The sequence below is a fragment of the Cupressus sempervirens genome, chromosome 9 (assembly GCF_028749045.1).
Source record: "Cupressus sempervirens isolate cs-2001-9-10 chromosome 9, ASM2874904v1, whole genome shotgun sequence".
NCBI classification, from domain to species: domain Eukaryota; kingdom Viridiplantae; phylum Streptophyta; class Pinopsida; order Cupressales; family Cupressaceae; genus Cupressus; species Cupressus sempervirens.
This window is the reverse complement of record NC_143126.1, coordinates 486,349,998-486,364,654: the sequence shown is the minus strand read 5'-3', so window position 1 is coordinate 486,364,654 and position 14,657 is coordinate 486,349,998.

Here is a 14,657-nt window from a genome sequence, read left to right as displayed (position 1 = left end):
TCTGGACAAATCTACGATAATAACCAGCTAAACCCATGATACTACGAATCTCTGACACATTTGTTGGTGTCGGCCAATCTATTATCGCTTGAATCTTTGCAGGATCCACTAAAATACCATCACCTAAAATAACATGCCCTAAATACTGAATCTCCAATTTGAAGAATTCACACTTAGCTGCATTGGCATAAAGTTGATTGTCCCTTAAACACTGCAATACCAACCACAAGTGTTCCTCATGCTCCTCCTGAGTCTAAGAATATATCAATATGCCATCAAGAAACACGAATACAAACCTATCCAGATAAGATCAGAACACACCATTCATCAAACTCATGAAAATCGATGGAGCATTAGTCAATGCAAAAAGTACCACTGTGAACTCATAATGCCCATAACGAGTTCGAAAAGCAGTCTTGTGAATATCTGCTTCCTTAATGCGAAGCTGGTGGTATCCTGACTTAAGGTCAATCTTGGAGAATACTGTAGCTCCCTTGATCTGATCGAATAAGTCATCAATCCTAGGTAAAGGATACCTATTCTTAATAGTCACCTTATTCAACTGTCTATAGCCAATACAAAGGCGCAAAGAATCGTCTTTCTTCTTCACAAAGAGCATTGGAGCTCCCCATGGTGATACACTAGGTCGAATGCTCCCTTTGGCCAGAAGTTCCTCTAGCTGAAGATGTAGCTCACTCAATTCTTGAGTAGTCATGCGATAAGGAGCTTTAGAGATAGGCTCTGCTCCAGGAATCAAATCAATACTAAAGTCAATGTCCCTCTTCGGAGGCATGCCTAGAATCTCACTTGGAAAAACATTTGTGTATTCCTGCAAAATCGAGTGATCTAAAGTCTCCCTCATCGGATCTTCTCCATCAAGATCATTTACCATAACAGCAAATATCTGACATCCCTTACGGAAACTTTGCTTCAATTGCATAGAAGAAATCATCCGCAGAGATATAGGCCTCAGTATCCCAACTATCTGCACATCATTCCCTTGGTCATCATGGCACATAATAATCTTCTTCCTGCAATCTATACTGGCTCTATGAGATCCAAGCCAGTCCATGCCTAAAACCACATCATAGGAACCAAGGGGTATGACTCGAAGATCCACTACCTTGGAGATTGGGTTGTTAAAAAAAAGTCAATGACATCTTTTCCCCCATAATTAGCTTGATACTCATGCCCACGTTTATTTGACAAGGCAAGTGCTTGGTTGGTGGGCATATACATTTTTTAATTTGGAAGCACTTTGTTATTTAGAGGGGGCATTTAAAGTGCTTGCTAGGTTTATTTATTTTTTGTTTGTTTGACATAGACTAGTATGTTTTTCTATATGTTGTTTTTTTATAAACACACACACACACACACACACACACACACACACACACACACATGTATATATATATGTATGTATATATGTATATATATATATACACATGTATATATATATATACATGTGTATATATATATATACATGTATATATATATATATACATGTGTATATATATATATAGACATGTGTATATATATATATAGACATGTATATATATATATATGTATATATATATATATATATATATATATATATATATATATATGTATGTATGTATGTATGTATGTATATGTGTGTATATATATGTGTGTATATATACATATATATATACATACATATATATGTATGTATGTATATATGTACACACATATATGTATGTATATATATGTATATGTATATATATATATACATACATATATATATACATACATATACATATACATATATACATATATATACATATACATATACATATACATATATATACATATACATATACATATATACATATATACATATTTATTTATTTCTATCTTATAATGTTCAAGTTATTATTATATTATTCAGGGCCTATTATTTTATTGGTCTATAATGGCAAGAGGCATTATTTGGTTTTCCCCATACATTTTCTAGAAACTAAATATTCATCTACACACACTTTGCTTCTAGGTTGAGTTCATTGCTTTATTTGCTACACAATTTCTCTATGGTTACTTATAATTGAATTTTCATAGTTTGAACATTACATTATGAATTCAATGCTCATTCCATATAATGAAATCTATGATTGAAATATTAAGAATGCCTTAATACTATCAAATTAAATTGCAAGATGCTTTTGCATGGGACATAATACAACCTTTTACTTGTAACTTCATGAACTTCCATTATTGCAATTTTATTGTGAAGTACTCATCATATCTACGAATTCATTATAATTTAGCAACAAATTCTACACTTGGTATGATTTGAGATTAAACACAAATGCATCTAGATTATACATATGTGACATGAGGAAATAATAATAGCAAAATGATAATCTCCTATTCATTCTTCTAATGCCATTCCATGACACTTAATTCTAAGCTCCTTATCCTCTTCCTCGAAACCCTAGTTGTCTTTAAAGATAGAGAGTGGGCAAGTGGGTTTCTAGATGGCATACGATGCTATCTCCATTGTGGCATAACAAACATATATATATACATGTGTGTGTGTGTGTGTGTGTGTGTTTATAAAAAAACAACATATAGAAAAACATACTAGTCTATGTCAAACAAACAAAAAATAAATAAACCTAGCAAGCACTTTAAATGCCCCCTCTAAATAACAAAGTGCTTCCAAATTAAAAAATGTATATGCCCACCAACCAAGCACTTGCCTTGTCAAATAAACGTGGGCATGAGTATCAAGCTAATTATGGGGGAAAAGATGTCATTGACTTTTTTTTAACAACCCAATCTCCAAGGAAGGAAAGCTAAAAAAAAATAGCTTTTAGAAAAAGGACAAGAGCCCTTCCTTGCCGACCACACTTGGGTTCAAAGACAATGTCCCGTTCCTCACACGTGGGGAATATGACTGTACTTCAGCCATAATTTGACTAGGCTTTGGAAGGAGGTAGTTTTGAAAAAAGGTGAAAAGAATAATGATAGTAATAAAATGAAAAGCCTTTTTTTACTTATGACATGACACAAACCCACTTCATAGGTCCCTTGGAGAATATGCCTAAGGGGGACAAGCTTATGAAAGTGAACTTCTGGTTGGTCACGTGAGCATTGGGATAAGTAGATCTTAGGTGGGAAAAGATAGGAGTTGTGGGGAAGGTAAGGTTTCATATTGTCTAATTATTCTGTTTTAAACTTTGGTGTTTATGGAACATTAAGTTTATATTATTTTATTGCTTGTTATTTCATATTATATATAGGAAACTAGGAATGGGTTTTTAATTGTTTTTATTTAGATATTTCATGTTATGGGTGTGAGTTTAGTTAAATGGTTTCTTTTATGTGTAGGGGTAAGATCATGTGTGTGGAAGACTTAGGAATTTATAGGTGTTGTTATCTGATATTTAAATTATACATAATTAGTAATTAAAATAATGTTAAAATAATGATAATGATAAATAATTAAAATGAAACAAGTATAGAGTGGCAAGTATAATAATTTTAAAATAATAATAAAAATGATAGGAAAATTAAAATTAAATAAATAAAGGGATATGTATGACAACTACACTTGAGATGAGTGTCCTAGTAAATAATTGACATAATATTAAGACTTTGTACACGAAGCAAAAATATGAAAGGATGTAAAACATATATGACCCATTATGGCCTCCAAAGAAAGATTATGAATGTATCATAATGGAACACTAACAAAGACGATAAACATGAAAATAGTTAACCTTCACATCTAAGACTAGGTTGGAGTATCAACGTACCTAGAAGTCGCTAGGCATTACCTCTTACACATGATTGCATTAGTGATACCCTAGTGTACTTAAGAAACATGAATTGTAGATTTCTATCCCTATTTAGTTTGATAAAGTATATCTACTGCACATAGATACATATGTATTATCCATTGTTGTACCCTTCAAGAAAAAAATTGGGTTGTGTTTTGCCTCATGAATTTAGGGCATGACATAGACAAAAAAAATATACATATATACAAAGGTTATGCACATATGCACAGGTAATTACAAAAATGTACACACATAAAACCTAACTACTATTAATGGAAGATAAATACCTTCAGCAGAAGTATCTCTTCAAGAATTGTCCATGAACTGGCAATTCTAGAAAGTTTCTTGATAATTCCTTAATGAAACATGAATCCTCATCCCAAGCTGATTCAACCAAATTAGGACAAAGCCAAATGGGATAAAATTTCCCGTGTTTACTTTTATATTCTAAACTTGCATTCCACATTAAGACAAGATCATTAGATTGAAATTTTTTAATCACTGCCTTTTTGTCATATAAATGTTTTGTCTCTAATAGTAATTTCATATTCCTTATAGAGGACTCTTTCCTTGTTTCATATAATCCAACTAATCCATCTATCCTTTCATGCATATCATCATCATACATCTGAATATAGTTATACAAACCCATCAAATTGTTTAGAGGCATTCTAGCCTGAATTCCATATACAAGGTCAAAAGGTGATACACCTGTTACCTTTTTTACTGTTACTCTGTCAGCCCAAATAGCTAACTACAACTCTAATCCCAAGCCCTTTTATTGTCATCCAAGGTCCTCTTTATGACCTTTAACAAACTCTTATTTGTAGATATTTCTTGTCCATTCCCTTGTAGATGATAAGGTGATGAAACAGATCTAGTGATGCCATATTTATCACATAAATTGATAAATTCCTTAGATCTAAAGCACAAAGCACTATCAGTCACTATTCTTTCAAGAAATCCAAACTTGTAATGATATTATTCAATAGGGAGTTGTTTACCACTTTACTAATAGAATTCCTAGTAGGGATTGCCTCTACCCACTTTGTAAAATAATCAGTTGCAACTACTATCCAAGAAACACCACTACTAGAACTAGGTGAAATTTCACCTATAAAATCCATTCCCCATTGCTACCTGGACCTCAATTGACTTCAAAGGTGTATTCCTAGACAATTTCAATTTTCCTACAAATCTCTGACAAGAGTCACATTTCCTAACTAGGATTTGGGTATCTTTAAACAAGCTAAGCCACCAAAAACCTACTCTCATGACCTTATGGGTAGTAGTTTTTTCCATATAATGCCCACCACATATTCCTAAGTGCATATCATTCAATATTTTCTCTATTGATCAATGCACTTTAGCAATACTCCTTCAAAATCTCTCCACCATAAATCTCTATTTACAATAATATATTTGATTGCATGCAATTTTACAGTTCGCTTTTCATTTTTTGTTAGATGGGATGGAGATTGCATATGTTGCAAATAATATATCACATCTTTGTACCAATCACACTGATCCATATCACATGTACCAAAGCTGAGATTTTGATCTTTAACATTAATTTTATTAGCATCTAAATTGGTTTGTATTATGAGCTTAGCTAATCCCTAACCTTTTACCAACTTGGTAACTAGATGTCTATATTAAATTCTTGGATTTTGTTGATCCATCTACAGCTCTTACCAGATACTTCCTATTGGGAGAAAATGTCCTTTACTGCTACATTAGGCACAAAAGCAATAACAATAGCACCTACTAGGTAACACCTAAAGGCCTTAACAACTTTGACTAGAGCATATGCATGCTTCTCATTTATTTCATACTTGAGTTCTGTAGGTTGTAAGGATTTACTAAAGAATTCTATAAGTTGTTCATATCCATATTCATTTTTCTGAAGTAAAACTACTGCAACAGTATGAAAAGATACAAAAGAGAAAACATGCATAGGCTTTTCATGATTAGGGGTTATAAGGACTAGAGCATTCTTAATAGCATTTTTAATTTCTTGGACTGCAACATTAGGCTCACCTTTCGAACTGATTGTAGCTCCATTTTTGGTCAATTTTGAAATTAGCCTACTAACTTCAACAAAGTTATTCACAAATCTCCTCAAGAAATTAACCTACCCAAAGAAAGATTGCATACCTTTTACACTTTTTGGCTTTAGCACTTTATCAATTGTTGCCCCCCTTTTAGGGTCAATCTTTACCCCATCCTTTGAAACTATATGTCCTACAAGCTTCCCTTATGTGACTCCAAAAGTAAATTTTCTAGGGTTTAAAGATACACCATATTCCAAAGCCTTAATGAAAATATTTTCAAGATGCTTGCATTGGTCTTCAGCTTTCTTGGAGTAAGCAATCAAGTCATCTTGATATACCACCTTGAATTTGTCAATATATTCTTTGAAAGCTACATCCATGACCCTCTAAAAAGTTGCTCCTACATTTATGAGACCAAAAGGCATTCTCAAATACACATAAGTTCCCCAAGGAGTAGTAAAGATTGTCTTGAACTATTCTTTTTCATCAACAAGGACCTGGTTATATCCTTAAAAACCATCCGTCATAGACATTGAGTTTGAACCAGTCACCTATTGTAGCATAGCCTCCATATTAGGCAATCCATAATTATCTTTTAAGGATGCAACATTTAAATTCCTAAAGTCAACACAAAGTCTAATGTCACCATTTTTTTTCTAATAGGTACTAAGTTAGATACCCATGAAGAATTCCTAATTGGCTTAATTATCCCTCCATCTCTAAGCTTCAATAATTCTTCCTACATCTAGGGAGCTAGAGTGGGAGTCACTTGTATTTGCTTCTATTTGAAAGGTTTTAGATTCTCTTTCAGAGGTATTACATGCTGAAACAAATCTTGTCTATAAGATTTATGGTCATCATAAGACCATGCAAAAACATGTCTGAATTTTCTTAACAAACCTATCAAGGATTTCCTAATCTCAGCGGATAAGGTCTTACCAGTGTATACTTTCTTTTGGGAATCAGTTGTGCCCAGATTAATTTCTTCTAATTCCTATGGTTTTTTATCTTTTGCATCTGAATACACTCGGTCCTAATTATCAAAATCACTCTCCAATACAACCAATCCCTTGGGTACCTTTTTGGTTTTTAGCTATAAGATTTCTTGTCCAAAAATCTTCTCTTTTCCATCTACTATCTCTACGCAAACACTACAATCCAGTTCCTATCCATGATATTTATCATCATTAAGGAGGAAATTTAAGATATCCTTGTCGTCCTCAAAAAATTGCCAACTATGTACATTATTTGGGATTGAAGGCCTATTATGTACTTCCATAGTAGATATACCAGCAAATGATATGTCATCAGGCTTTATGGCCACATTTGCCAATAAACCAGCCATTTAATTATTACTTCTATCTTTCCACATTATTCCAAAAGCATTAAATGACTCAATCATATCCCAGATAGCATTCCTATATTGTTTCAATCTTTTAGTTTTTGAAACATACACTCCTCTAACCTGGGAAATAATCAACTTAGAATCACCTATGACATGTATTTTCTTGATTCCAGGGCTTTCTACAACCTTTAATCCTAACAATAAGGCCTCATATTCTGCAACATTATTGGTACATGCAAAATTAAGAGAAAAGGAATACCTAAATGTATTTTTGTTTGGGGAGACAAAAACTATTCTTGCTCCTAATCCTTCCTTTGAGCTTGCTCCATCAAAATACATGCTCCATAATTTTGGTGAATCCATACAACATGTGACCTCTTTTCAAATTAGTGCAAGCAATTTTTCAACTTCCTGGATGATCAAATCAGCTCTAAATGCATTCACTTCTATATCTAAGAAACAAGTTGTATCTTTGTGAATATTTTCCTCAAAAATGTAAGTTACTCTTGGCTCTCTATTGACCTTGATATCTTTTTCCCCTACTTGGAAAGTAGCATATGAAAAATCACATTGCAAACTATCCACCATTGTACCACTCCACTTCCTAGAGAATAGCATCCCATAGTGAGGGGGAATATCTACTACGAGGTCTAACATAGTTAGTTCTTCATCTAGGTATGCAACAAGTTTGAAAGGTAAAGCATTAATAGTACTTATGGCAGGTAATTCCCTGGCATCCATTTCCCTACATCTACCTTTCTTGGTGTCCACTCCTAAACCAAGGACCTCCATAACCTTAAAACGCATTATATTTTTTGAGGCACCAGAGTTAATCATATAGTTCTTTAAAGTTCTACCTTTTATGATCTGGCTAAGGAAAAAATGGTCAATGTCCTACAAATATGCAACTAATGAATTATCTAAATACATTTGGGGTATTTGAGACATGACTTCCTTATCCTCCTTTTCTTTTACTAAGGTTGGGAGTTATTGTATAACTATTGGTTCTTGTGTAACAAAATTATTATTTCCTATTCCCCCTAACCAAGAAAGAGCCTTATTTTTATGTTGTTTTATCTTAAACATTTCTAACAAAGGAACCTTGAGGTAATTTGTGATAGCATAGAAATCATATCAATTGGATCATAATTGGTAGGTTTGATATTAATACCTTTGGGTACAAAAGTTTGAACAACAAATGACTCCCTCTACTTGATAGTCTTAGATTTTGATCACTTCTCTTATGCATTTGGCTTGGTAGTTTCAATTTCCTGAAAGTGTACCCTCTTTTTTGGTTCCCACTTCTTATTCTTATTTTCCTTGATCTTAGAAGTCTCAATAATATCCTTCTTATTCTCATTAGTACCCTTTGTAGTAGTGTCCTTGATAGAAATACCTGTTGGCTTCAATGAGGCACCATTTATAGTCATATTCCTTAAATCATAAGTACATTGGACTTGTGCAACCATCTCTAAAGTAATTTTATCAATTTCCTCCTTGGAAAGTTTTCTTAAATCTATGTGATCCATTGCAGTCAATGTGTTACATATAACATTCTGGTCCTTATCTTCATTATCAAAAAATACTTGTTGATGATACATTTGATACAAATCTCTTTGGTCTATAATATCATGTTCAGATTCCTTAATATTAGATTCTCCATCACTGTCACAAAGGTGGATCATATTGCATGTCACATCTTCTTGATTTTCTTCTTATGCTTCCTCATCATTTTGTACTTGCTAATTTGTAGCAAAATATTGAGCTACAACACAAAAATTAGGAGAATGGGGAGATTGGCAAGTAATACACTAAGGCACATCTTCTGCCATATTCACAAAGTTTCTTTGCAAAGGATCTGGTGTTCCTTTATCTTTATTTCCTTGAGTGGGATTTGGAACTGGCTTACCGTCCTTCCACCGAGTAGTATAAGGGTAGTTTTGCATCCTAGGTTGCCTATTAAAATTATTATTAAAAGGAGCCTTCTCTGCAACATTTGATTTATTTTCCTAGTAAGCTGGAGGACTCTGTTTCTTTAGTAAACTTAAAACTTGCCCCATTGTATCCTCTTCACGTTTCTTTCCTATGATAGGCTTTTCATTATCTTTCTTACATGTAGGATTAAACAATTTAGGGTCATCCCTTTTTCCAAGTTTACCAATAGCTCTTCTGTTATTTCAATGTTCATAGCCATTATTTAAGCATCCCTTAATGTTTTTGCATCTTTGTCTTTGAGAACATAAGCCATCTTTCCATCAAAAGCATTGAAGTGAGTAGTAAGACAAACATCTGCATTCAATCTCATCACTTGGAATAACTTGTACATACCTTTTTTGAAATCTGACATTGAAATCAAAGGTTGACTTATTAGGATTCTTCTTGATATTGTTGAAGTCATTTAGCATGAAACTAGCATTAGTCTTATCACCATACTGTCCTTTGAACAATGTCTCAAGATCATTCCATGATTTGATACTGTCATTAGACAATCTTCTAAACCAATCTTTGGCATCTTCAATTAGTGAATGAACAAAAAGTTTCATCACTACATCTTCATGTTCCACCTCATAATCATTTAGCATATCAATAATCTTTTTGAGATTCTCTTCACTAGTAATAGCATTATTTCTAGCAAATTTTGTGACCTTATCCCTCAAATCATTTGAGATGCGATGAGGAAAACTAGGGATACTTAAGAAAGACATTTGTCTATATTTTTCCATATAAATTGGTCTCCTTTGGGAAATTGGAAAACTTGAGGTACTTGCCCCAAAAGGCTGACTTTGGATAGGAATCTAGGTTTGTTGGGTTTGTTGAGCAAGGGGAATCTGGCTAGTTGTAGCAAAAATTGAAACAGGGGCTAATTGTGAAGAGCTTTGGCCTATTGTTAAAGGACCAATACTAGATATAGTAGGAGCAACTTGTCAAGGTTGACCAAGATGAACGGCTAAGATATACTTTAACTTAATGAATTATATATTTCCCCTAGTCTCAGTTGCTTGAGCTTCATTCTCCACCTTCTCAAGTTCCTTTGCTAAATCTTCTTTTTCCTTTTTAGCCTTTTCCAAATCTAAATCAAGTTTTGACATAACAAAAGAAGTGGTTTTATTAGGAGGATTGGATTCATTGATTTGTATCCCAACAACATTCTACTTTCCCTTATCTAAATCTTTCTTATTGACCTCTTCCACTCTAGTATCTAATGGTTTATAAGGTTGAACCTGTGCAACAACATAAACCTCCTTCTACTTAAGAATTTATTCCTACTTTTGAACATTTGACTTTAAAGCATCTGTATCTCCAAAGATGTCAGAGTGTAAATTAGAAGATCTTTCCTCCAATCTCTTGTGTTTTTCTTGTAAGGAAGCCATTCTCCTAAGTAAGTTATCTCTTCCAATAATATTAATCAAGATAATTTTTTCCTTTTCCTTTTCCAAGTGCATATTTCTAGCCTCCTCCTCTACAACTCTTCTCCTAAGAAGGCCAAGTTCTAGATACAACTCCTCATGGTCTATTGTAGTAGTATAAGAATCTACTAGATCATCTAAATCTATAATATTTTCTACATATGATTCTCTTCTAGGACTTAAACTTGTATCCAAGTTCTCTCCAAAACCCCAAATGTGGTTCATTTCATTTACCAAGTTTTATCTATAAGGGATATCCCCCATAGGAAACATATTTTTATCATGAAAAACCATTTTCTCCCTAAATGGACTTGTGAAAGCTTCTCCCAATAAGGTAGCCTCCTCTAATTCGATACTCTTGTAGGATGACTCTTTTTCTACCATAGGATGATATAATGATTGGGTTGATATGTTACCTCTGGGAACCCATGTAGGATTAGACTCCGACTTCTTTTTTATTTGGTTCTTTCTTCCCCTTGGAGATAACTCAAAAATAGTGGTATTTTAGGGTTGTCCTTTGTAAAGGCACATATATACTTCTTCTTCTCAACCATTTGTTTAGGATTTTCCTAAAATTTATAGCACTAGCTACAAAACCTTGACTTGAGTCACCACCCTATGAAGGCAAAGTATAAAATGAAGCTTGAACAATGAAGAATAACACAAAAGATTGGTATCAATAACCCAGTGAGAAACCTACCATACAAATTAGTGTAGAGTAGTCCCTAGTAGAGTCACCATTTTATTGGAGTTCTTTTTGGTAAGGAACATATCGGGTGGGTTTAAACCTAATACCAAGAAGCATAAGACAAGGACAAGCCTAAGGATGAGCTAAATCCTATATTTAGCAGGGTTGGATCTTCATTCTAGGACAAAATTAATAGATTCATTAGAACTCCCTTCACTTTAGGCTCTGATGGCCAAGGAGGACAAACCTTAGGGATTGATCTTATTAACTTGATACTCTTCTCTGCAAGACTATCCCCTATAGCAAAAATGGTCAATAATCTTCTATAATTTTCTGATAAACTTCCTAATTACAGTAGCTAACTATAACCAAAGAGAAAGTAGATGTAAATAAGTAATGATCAACACTTCTAGTTCTTCAATACACAAAAAGATAAATTGATATTCAATTAAATATTTAGATCTCAACATAACCCAAGTATGCAACAGCAGAGAACATGCAACCTCTAAGCTAACTAGTCCCTTATTTATTGGGCATCAACTAAACCTTAACACACACATGAACAGCTAAAGTATACTCATATATTTAGACATATGATCTATCATTTAACTTGTAAATAGACATCTGTCTTCATAAAAACTCTCATACTTATCATAAAATCCTCTTAATGAAACTTGCAACCCTATCAAGGTAAATAAGCATATACTTGGTTGTTTGTTCCAATAGAAAACCTATCTAGACATATAATCTTAAGGGATTAGGATTGAGTTTAAGCTATTTTTTCTTAAACAAAAAATATTGTAGATAATAGGGGAAGGAGATGAGAATCAAAATGAAATTAAGAAAAATGAAGCTCTTGTTTTAATCTCATTGAAACCAATACATCATCTGTATGTCAAAACTTAGAAAATAACACCAAGGAATGATTGTGTAGTGTAAAATGCTTCAAAATAAATACACTATTGATGTTCATAACAGAGGAATACTAAGAAGAAAATGGTATCACAACTCTAGAACTAGAGCCTACCTTGTGGTCTCACTAGTCATAAAAATTGGAACCTCTACAAAAAGTAGAGAAGAAGATTATATAGAAAAGAAGAGGTTCAGATCAAAAATATGATTTTGACATGTTTCATACTAAAATTATCTTCATCCTGATGTTGTTGAAATTGATCTTCTTCACCTGCCTACAATTAAAACCATAAATGATGTAGAAATATCTTATATTTCCCCCTTTAAAGTAATCAGCAAAATATATTTTGAAGAAATATCAGATACACATCATAGAATGTGTTGGAGCTTCAAATCTAATCTTGGTTTTTCATGCTCTACTTTTGTCATGAAATTGAATTATATTGTTGGCAAACATTTCATTGCTTCCAACGGCCTCTAAAACATTCAAGTTTACCTTTATAGCTGCTTAGGGCACTTGATCACATCAAAACCTATTTTAATTTTGCTATCACTTCATCTGAAAACATCAAATCTACCTTTGCATTGAGAAGCTCCTAGAATTACAAATATGACAATAGCTATTTTTGGAGAATACCTATGCAAAAACCAACTACAGAAATAGAAAATTCATCTCTTGGTGATTCCAACAATATATTATAGTGCATATTTTGGATAAAAATCATGCCTCTACAATCCATTTGAAATTCCAGCCCTCGGCTATAAATAGTCATAAAATGAAAAAAGAATTAAAAATTACATAGTATAAACTATATAATATCATAAATCTTTGAACATTAAAAATTAGAGCATTGAAAATTTCTAAACTTTTAATTTTTATTCATTTTCCTTATTTCCCCAATCCACCTGCACCATGTGTCAGATTCCCATTCATCATCATCCTCTAGGTTGGCCCTGCATCATCCTATGTATAATTAAAAATTGAAATCTTCCCCCTGTAAGATCTTACGATATTACGATCCTATCGTAACATCGTATATTAAAATGTCCTTCCCCTCATCTCACGGCAACTCAATTTCATAACATCTTATCCTAGAATTCTACCTCTTATAATCCCTTGACAAACTAGGCATTATCGTAACATCATGAGCCACAAATTTCTCATTAGGCATAGAATCTTACACCTTTTTGGGCCTCCCAATCACATGACAGATCATAGCATCATAGGCCTTCATCGTGAGCTTTTCGATCAGACGACAGACATACTTGGCAACTTCATAATATCACAACACTTTATCTTGCATCTCCAATCTCACAATGATAGTAGATCTCATAGCATTGTAGATCATTTATTTTCTCCTTCAATCCTCTAACGATCGTAGCATCGCAGCCCATATTTTCTACTCCAGATCTTACTGCATGGTCATAACATTGTAGCTCCATATTTGCTTTACAATTTTAAGATGTTTACAGTTTCATAACATCATAACACCTCCTTTCATTGTTCCTGATGCCACGATGACCTCCTTTGTCGTAATATTAGAGATTTCCAAAAAGAAAGCCAATCAAATTGTAATACGATCATATGACACAAAGGAATCATATGATTGAAAAGACAAATTTTATCATCCACGATACCACAAAAAAAGGTTTATCTTAAGATCAAGACATTGAAAACTCTTCCTCATGATACTCTTCTATCCTTTAATCATAACATCATAGCAGATGATATAAAACACAAAATGAAATCCTGCTCAATTATAAAACCTAGGGTAGGGACCTGAGGTCAAAATTTAAGAAGATTTTGCAATGTGAGATAAATTTAAAATCCTAGGGCATTAAACTTTACACTTGGAACAATAATGAAAAATAATTGGATTAGGGAAAAACATGCTAGAGTTTCCTCTGCAAATGAAAACAAAATATATAACCCTAACAATTACAACATCAATCCATATTTTCACCATAAATTTTGAAAATTAAGCTTAGTGAAAATAGGAGCTATCATGGCACTCATCCTATAAAAGTTCAAACTACTTCCCTTGTAAAATTTGAATCTTAGGTAAATAAAGTGAGCTATTGTTGGGATCCATGCTTAACACTTTTCTTCTAGTCTATAGATATGCATCTATCTTTTCCATCTTCTCCCTTATAGTTTTGAAGTATGAGGGAATATTAGCACATAAATTTGCAAACAATGTATTTGCATTAGTGGCTAATAGTTCTAGCTTAGTGACAAGAGTGAAAAGCTCAACTTTCTTGATCCTTATCTCACTAGATACTTTCTCCATCACTAAGTTCATACTTCCTCTCTACTCTTTGCATCAACTTCTCTTGAATATCAATATCAGGATCATTAACTTTCTTCACAATTTTAATCAATTTATCAATAATTGGAGTGTTTTCATCCAAATCATCAATAACAATAGTATCAAGAAAAAATTCTTT